General features: G+C 35.2%; 1 non-coding gene across 1 annotated transcript; it reads left to right on the top strand.

Annotated features, from left to right (window-relative positions):
* Positions 1-1,044: 1,044 nt before the first annotated feature.
* LOC139856416 (small nucleolar RNA R71) lies at positions 1,045-1,151 on the top strand. Its single transcript, XR_011761898.1, has one exon. It is a non-coding gene; the product is annotated as a small nucleolar RNA R71 (small nucleolar RNA).
* The last annotated feature ends 8,251 nt before the right edge of the window (positions 1,152-9,402 follow it).

The following is a 9,402-nucleotide window of genomic DNA, read 5'->3' on the forward strand; positions in this document are numbered from 1 at the left end:
ATATCTAGGCATTCCTGAAATCACATCAATGAAAGGAAGATTGACATTTATTTGTTTAAACATATCCAAGAATTTGGATTGCTCGGCTTCAAGTCTTTCTTTTCTCATTTTACTCGGGTAAGGAAGTGGTGGTTGGTATGGTTTAACATAAGGCTTAGCCTTAACTGTGTTATCTTCATTAACCTTTTCAACTACCGGTTCTGATTCCTTTTCTTTTTCAGGCTGTGGTGCCTGTGTAGTAGGAGTAGAGTCATCAGAAATTACCGGTATTTCAGGTGGTTTAAGTGTAATACCACTTCTCGTGGTAATGGCTTTAACTGTTTCATTCCGGGGGTTAGCATTTGTATCGCTAGGTAGACTCCCCGGTTTTCTTTCACCTATCAACCTTGCTAGGTTGCTTAATTTTTGTTCCAGATTTTGAATAGAAGCTTGTTGATTTCTAAATGTTTGAGCATTTTGTTCATTGGTTTGTTTCTGAGATGTGAAAAACTGCATTTGAGATTCAACTAGCTTCAACATCATATCTTCTAAATTTGGCTTTTTATCATAGGACCTTGTTGGTTGTTGTATGGAACATTTCAGTTATAATTCTGATTTTTATTGTAGATTGGTCTTGGCGGTTGATAATTATTCTGATAATTATTTCCAGGCCTTTGGTTCATGTATGAAACATTCTCTATTTGTTCCATTGTTTGTTCAATACTGAGACAATCTTTTGTCACATGTGGTCCTCTACACTATTCACAACTAATTCGTATTGCGTGAATATCCTTAGTCATCTTTTCCATTCGTCTCTCGAAAGCATCTATCTTTGCGGAAATAGAATCAAAGTCATGGCTAGAATCGGCTCTAGCCGCTTTAGATGATCTAACGATATCTTTTTCTTGGTGCCACTCATGTGAGTGGGAAGCAGTGTTATCAATAATTTTGTAAGCTTCAGTTACGGTTTTCTTCATAATAGAACCACCAGCTGCTATATCGATGTCTTTTCGTGTAGTAATATCGCATCCTTGGTAGAATATTTGTACTATTTGATAAGTGTCTAAACCATGTTGAGGACATCCTCTCAACAAATTTCCAAATCTTGTCCACGCCTCATATAGAGTTTCATTTGGCTTTTGTGTGAACGTAATAATTTCCCCTTGAAGTCTCACGGCTTTAGATGCCGGAAAGAATTGTTTAAGAAAATTTTCAACTAAAACATCCCATGTATCAATCGCCCCTTCAAGTAACGATTCTAACCAATCTTTGGCTTCTCCCTTTAAAGTCCAGGGAAATAACATGAGATAGATTTGTTCATCCTCAACTTCTCTGATTTTGAATAGTGTACAGATCCTATTAAAGGTTCGAAGATGTTCATTTGGATCTTCCTTCGGTGCACCACTAAATTGGCATTGATTAGTTGCCATATGTAGTATTTGTCCTTTGATTTCATAATCTGGCGCATTAATGTCTGGTTGAGTAATTGCATGACCTTGGCCAGTGCGTTTAACCCTCATTCGGTCTTCCATACTTAGAGGTTCCAGATTTTCCATGATTGAATTTGTTGAATCTCAATCACTAAAGGATTCTGATTTAATGGTTTCTTCCTCGACAATCTCTGGATGAGTAATTTGTGGTTCAGGAGGAATGATTAGTGGTTCAGGATCTCTAAATTGTCCCTGAATATCCTCCGGATTCTCAATTGTGAGGTTGGGTTCAAAAAATGGATTATCGGAAATTTGAATTGGAGTACTTGGTCGACTAGATGACGATTCTAAAGAAAAATCAACGACGACAATGTTGGCCTGGTTTCTTGATCGAGTTACAGGTGGTGAACGTATGAAAGGTGGTGAACGTTTTTCTCGGTGCATTCACTGAATATCCTATTAGTTATAAAGATAAAAATTATATAAGCTATCAAATTAATAGACTTTTCTGATTTTGCCCACGTTTCGAATAGCCAATAGATGCAGCAGGTAGCCAGGACCCTTTAAATCTGAAGCCCACAACTCGCCACTAACAAATCCAACTATTACTACGAACCAGAAAATTTTAGATGTCTATCAATTTAACCGCTTAAAATAATTTTTCGTCGAAATTTGAAGAAAATAATAAAAAAAAAATTCTATGTCCTAAAAACTAGAGCATCGAGAAATAAGAAAAAAAAAAGAGTGCGTCGAAAAACGTTGAAAAATAAAAGGTCGAAAAATAATAATAAGAAAGAAAAACGTCGAAATTTAAAAGTCTAATGTCATAACCCGTCCTAAACCATAAGGACAAATATAATAACATATGATTTCATCGCGAGGTATTGACCTCTCTATGCGACATTTTTCAAAGAAAACTGCATTCGTTTTTACAATACAAATCATAACTTTTATTAAAAATACAAAGTTTAAACATCATAATAATGATTATCGTTTAGCGATAATCTTAGCCTTACAAACTTTACATGTGATGATAACAACACGATTTCCAACGTATTTTACATTACAACTTCTCCGATATGCAGTTTTATTTTTGACACAAATATGCATACTCAAGATCTTGCTTAAATTCAACATGTTGCAGCGGAAGCTTTTAGTTATCACCTGAGAATAAACATGCTTAAAACGTCAACATAAAGTTGGTGAGATATAGGTTTAATGCCGGCAGCGTTATAAATATAGACCACAAGATTTCATATATAAACGTTTTAATAAAAATATTCTAAGTTGTTGAGCACTTGATAACCATACTTAACATTTAATCAACGTCGCATATTCCCTTTAATATGAAATCTTACTACACCGTACCAAGTGTAGTCACCGAAACGAAGTACTGTGCAACCGTTGAATACTGGTCGTCCAGTCCGGTTGGGGTTGTCAAGCCCGATAGATCTATCAACAGGATTCGCGTTTACAATACCTCATGTAAATAGTAGTTACCAAGTTACTGGGAAGTATGCCAGTGGTACAACTCAATGTAGAATATATATTTTTAATCACTTGTGTCCATAGCGTAAATCATAAAATGCATGTATTCTCATCCCGAAATATTTAGAGTTTAAAAGTGGGACTATATACTCACTTTTGCCTTGAAGGTAATAAACACGACTTGGTCTCCGATTGATATCATGAACCTAACCATATATATAATATATCAACATATTTTCTTTTCAAGTAATCGTTACATATATATATATATATATATATATATATATATATATATATATATATATATATATATATATATATATATATATATATATATATATATATATATATATATATATATATATATATATATATACTTATAATACTTATAATATTTTCTTAGTCCGTAGTTAGCAGTCCGATGTTAGTGGTCTACAATTAGTTGCTCAATAAAATAAATAAAGACCCCATCGTATTCGTATTGATCAGAATTAATCTCGACCCATGGTACCATGTTGTCAAATGACGTGTTGCGTACATAAAGTACCGTGTTGTCAAATGACGTGTTGCGTACAATCATGAGGTCTTATGATTAATCTTCTCGTGTTGTTTACGGGTGGTCCTGAAGTATATATAAAATCAAATCATAAGTAATTATATATAAAATATCATATTAATTAGAAAATATATGATTAAATAAAATTTTCTCCAAATATTTTCGTAGCTAAACTAGCTTCGGATACCCGATCTTGTTTTAGTCGTAGTTTCTTCATTACAACTCCGTTTTTGTTGATTCAACTTGCCACTTCCTTGGATCGAGTCAAATTTTAAGAATATGAACTGTAAATACCTTGGTTTACATTCGGAATCACAGGTTATAGTTCAAACTTTGGTGAAACTTATGAAAGTGATCATTTTCCATCATAAAAACAATATTTAATGATCATTTTTCTAAAAATACTAACACTTTGAGTTAAACCATGAAATTTTTATGTGTTAACATATTCATAAGAAATATCATTTTTCCAAGATATGAACTTCCAATTCAATGTTTAAAATGGTTTTTAATTATCCAACCCAAAACAGCCCCCGGTTGCACTCCGACGACGTAGATTCAGTTTTAAGGTGTTCTTTGTAAAAACAAGTTGTATCTTGTTAAGTTAGCATATTATTATGATATATTACAGGTCTTGAAGTGTTTTAAAAGTTAAGTTAGAAGGATCTATTTAGTTTGCAAACAAGTTTGAAATCATTCAAACTATGTTCTTGTTGTTAAAATTTTACAACACAAAATAAGATAGCTATATAAATATGAATCGAATAAGGTTATGAATAAGGTTACTACCTCAAGTTACTTGGACAAAGTTACTGCAAAAGATAAGAAAAATCCTAGAACCAAAAGAGTGGTGGAGTGGGATTGAAAGATTGGATGTAAACTTCTATACTTGGAAGGATTATTGAAGTGTTCTTGAAAGGAATTTCTTATGATGATTAAGTGTTGTTTTTGAAGCTAGATCTTCATGGTTATTTGATGAGATGATTAAAGTGTTTAAGGCTTATAAGTGTGTGTGTGTGTTTAGCTAAGAAATTTTAGTAGAAATTGAATCAAAAATGATTATACTTATAGCCATAAATGGTGTGAATCATGGGGAGACAAAAACAAAATTTTCATTTGTTATTTTGTATAAATATCATGCTAGCATCCAATTTCTAATTACCTCTCCTTGAGGGCAGCAATAAGGGCTGATTAGGTGTTGATTAGGATGTTGATTTGATGTATATATACCAATAGTAAATACATATAGAAGCTGGGTATGATACGGGTACATATACCCTTGATATACGTATAGAAATCTTGAGAAAACGGAACGAGAATTAAAATATAACTATCTTTTGTAAATATACTTATATTATTTTATGTATAAAAGCCCTTTAAAAGTGATTAAATACATATCTATATGATACATGTATAAGCATTATAAGTTATATGTATTTATGTCAAAGAACGTTACGTATAGTTATCGTTTTGAAAACTTAAGTTAGTAGTTTCAAAATATACTTATAACTTATTGTTATTAGTATACAATGAGATGTTAAACTATCCTTAGATCATGTTAAATATATATAAATACATATATATATACACAAACTTATAATTATCGTATGTTATATAGTTCGTGATATCATCGGTCAAATTGGACGGTCAAACGTCGTGTAAAACTCTTTTCAAAAACATAAGTCTCAACAATTTAGATTGCTTATCATGTTGGTAAGGTTTAATTTATGTAAATATTAATCTCATAGATATAAAATGATCGGAAAAATCCGGGTCGTTACAGTACCTACCCGTTAAATAAATTTCATCCCGAAATTTTAAAATTGTACCTATTTTGCGTCATCGGTAAACAAATGTGGGTACTTTTGTTTCATCTGATCCTCTCGTTCCCAAGTAAACTCGGGACCCCTTCGAGCATTCCAACGAACCTTAACGATTGGTATGTTGCTCTGCTTAAGCCGTTTAACTTCACGGTCCATGATTTTGACTAGTTCTTCTATGAATTGTAGTTTCTCGTCGATTTGGATTTCTTCAAGAGCAATGGTGAGATCTTTCTTTGCAAGACATTTCTTGATGTTTGAAACGTGAAATGAATTATGTACTCCGGCAATTTATTGCGGTAACTTGAGTCGATAAGCTACCGGTCCAATGCGTTCGATGATCTTGAACGGGCCTACATACCTTGGGTTCAGTTTACCCCTTCTACCGAAACGTATTACACCTTTCCAAGGTGACACCTTTAGCATAACCATGTCACCAATCTGAAACTCTAATGGTTTCCTTCGGACATCGGCGTAGCTCTTTTGGCGACTACGGGCTATTTTCAATCTCTCCTTGATTTGTACTATCTTCTCAGTCATTTCGTGTATGATCTCGGGACCAGTTAATTGTCGATCTCCTACTTCATTCCAACAGATAGGGGATCTACACTTCCTTCCATACAGTGCTTCGAATGGTGCAGCTTTAATGCTCGCATGATAACTATTATTATACGAGAATTCTGCTAATGGTAGATATTTATCCCATCCGTTTCCAAAATCGATCACACATGCCCTGAGCATGTCTTCAAGAGTCTGAATTGTTCTTTCACTCTGTCCGTCAGTTTGTGGATGATATGCGGTGCTCATATCTAAACGAGTTCCCAGTGCCTCTTGTAGAGATTGCCAAAACTTTGATGTAAATCTACTATCACGATCGGATATAATGGAAATAGGTATTCCATGCCTTGAAACAATTTCCTTTATGTATAATCGTAATAGTTTCTCCATTCTATCCATTTCCTTTATAGGCAAGAAATGTGCAGATTTGGTGAGACAATCAACTATTACCCAAATGGTGTCATAACCCCAGGCAGTCTTAGGTAACTTTGTGATGAAATCCATGGTAATACCATCCCATTTCTATTCTGGGATTTCTGGTTGTTGAAGTAACCCTGACGGCTTCTGGTGTTCTGCTTTAACTTTGGAACAAGTTAAACATTCCCCAACATATGTTGCAACGTCTGTCTTTAAATTAGGCCACGAATAATGCGTCTTAAGATCTTGGTACATCTTTTCAATTCCAGGATGTATCGAGTATCTTGTCTTATGCGCCTCATTCAATATCAACTTCCTTAATCCACCTAACTTCGGTACTCAAATACGGTTTGCAAAATATCGAATTCCGTCTTCTCGTATAACGAGTTGCTTCTCATACTTCTTCATTATTTCATTTCCTATGCTCTCTTTAGTAAGAGCTTCTCGTTGAGCCTCTTTGATTTGTGAATTAAGATTCATGCGAATTTTTATGTTCATCGCTCGTACTCGAATTGGCTCTCGTTCCTTTCTGCTTAGAGCGTCGGCCACTACATTCGCTTTCCTGGGATGATAGCGAATTTCACAATCATATTCGTTTATCAGCTCGACCCACCTACGTTGCCTCATGTTCAGCTGTTTCTGATCAAAAATATGTTGAAGGCTTTTATGATCAGTAAACACAGTGCATTTAACCCCATATAAATAGTGTCTCCATATCTTTAATGCAAACACTACTGCTCCCAATTCTAAATCATGCGTCGTATAATTCCGCTCGTGAATCTTCAATTGCCGGGATGCGTATGCTATAACTTTCTTTCATTGCATAAGGACGCAACCAAAACCTTGTCGCGAATCGTCACAATATATCTCAAAATCATCGTTCCCTTCAGGTAACGATAAAATAGGTGCTGTAGTCAACTTCTTCTTCAGTAATTGAAATGCACTCTCCTGCTCAGAAGTCCATTCGTACTTCTTCCCTTTTTGCGTTAACGCTGTTAATGGTTTAGCTATTCGGGAAAAATCTTGAATAAACCTTCTATAATAACCGGCTAAACCCGAAAATTGGCATATCTGCGTTGGTGTCTTAGGAGTCTCCCATTTTTCAATGGCCTCAATTTTAGCTGGATCAACCTGAATTCCTTTGCTACTAACAACGTGACCAAGAAATTGCACTTCTTTCAACCAAAATGCACACTTAGAAAATTTGGCGTATAACTGTTCTTTTCTTAACAATTCTAATACCAACCTTAAATGCTGTTCATGCTCTTGCTCATTTTTGGAATAGATAAGAATATCGTCAATGAAAACGATAACAAACTTATCTAGATACGGACTACAAACTCGATTCATGAGGTCCATGAATACAGCTGGCGCATTCGGCAATCCAAACGGCATGACTAAAAATTCGTAATGACCGTAGTGTGTCCGGAATGCAGTTTTCGGAATATCTTCTTCTTTGACACGTAGTTGATGATAGCCTGATCTTAAGTGGATTTTCGAGTACACACATGATCCTTACAATTGATCAAATAAGTCGTCAATTCTCAGTAGTGGATACCGATTCTTGATAGTTAACTTATTTAATTCACGATAATCTATACACATCCTAAAAGATCCATCTTTCTTTTTAACAAATAAAATTGGAGCTCCCCACGGTGAAGTACTTGGTCGTATGAATCCACGGTCCAGTAATTCTTTTAACTGACTCTGAAGTTCTTTAACTCAGACAGTGTAAGTCTATATGGAGCACGAGCAACCGGTGCAGCTCCTGGTACAAGATCTATTTGAAATTCTACAGACCTAAAAGGAGGTAGTCCCAGTAATTCTTCCGGAAATACATCGGGAAAGTCTCTTACTACATTTACATCGTTAATATTCTTCTCCTTTTCTTCAACTTTCTTTACATGTGCTAGGATGGCATAACATCCCTTTTCTAAACACTTTCGAGCTTTCAAACAGCTAATGAGATTTAGGTTTGGTTTACCTTTATCTCCGTAAATCATTATCATTGATTTATCCTTTCGAGGAATACGAATTGCCTTTTCAGCACACACCACTTCGACTCCTACTTTGGACATCCAGTCCATGCCGATAATTACGTCAAAACTTCTTAATTCTATGGGTATCAAATCCATCTTAAATGTTTCTCCGGCTAAATTTATTTTACAATCACAGAAAATTTTATCAGCTTTAATTAGTTTACCATTAGCTAACTCAATCATGTACTTAGCATCTAGAGGTAATGATGAACAATTCAATTTAGCATAAAAGTCTCTACACATGTAACTTCTATCGGCACCAGTATCAAATATAATAGATGCTGATAAGTTATTAATGATAAATGTACCCGTAACCAGCTCCGGGTCTTCATACGCCTCTCTAGCATTAATAATAAATGCTCTTCCACGTGCAGATCCGTTATTCTTCTCTGGATTCGGGCACTGGCTCTTATAATGACCCTGTTTCCCATACCCATAACAAGTAACAGTAGCCAAGGCAGTTCTATTTGCATTGGTGGCAGGATTCTTGGTGCCATTGGTATTTGTAACAGGAATCCTACAATCTTCAGCAAGATGACCCCTTCGATTACAATTATCGCACACCACATTACAATAACTAGAGTGATCTTTGTGGCATCTGTTACATAAAGGATTTCGTCCTTTATAACCTGAGCTTGAAACACTACCCACACCTTGCGTGGTTTCTTGTTTCTTGTTGGATTGTTGATTACCTTCCCACTTTCTTTTGTTTTCTGATGTCTTGACATCGGTGTTCTTATCCAGAATAATCTGGTCCATCAACTCGTTTGCCATGGTGATGGCTTCGTGAATAGTCTTGGGTTTCGATGCTGTAATATTTGCTTTGACATTTTTAGGCAAACCATCTTTGTACAGTTCTATCTTCCGTTCTTTGGTTGGTACCAATTCGGGACATAGCAAAGCTAATTCCATGAATCGCTGATTGTAGTTGGTGAGTTCAGTTCCAACGACTTTCAGGCTTCGTAATTCAGCTTCCAACTTCCTAACCTCGTTCCTTGGACAATACTCGTTGATTAGCATTGTTTTAAATTCTTCCCAGGGAGTATCATAAGCTACATCTCCTCCTACGGCCTTCACATAGTTTTTCCACCACGTGAGTGCACTATCTTGTAAGG

Source organism: Rutidosis leptorrhynchoides, chromosome 6 (genome assembly GCF_046630445.1).
Source record: "Rutidosis leptorrhynchoides isolate AG116_Rl617_1_P2 chromosome 6, CSIRO_AGI_Rlap_v1, whole genome shotgun sequence".
NCBI lineage: Eukaryota > Viridiplantae > Streptophyta > Magnoliopsida > Asterales > Asteraceae > Rutidosis > Rutidosis leptorrhynchoides.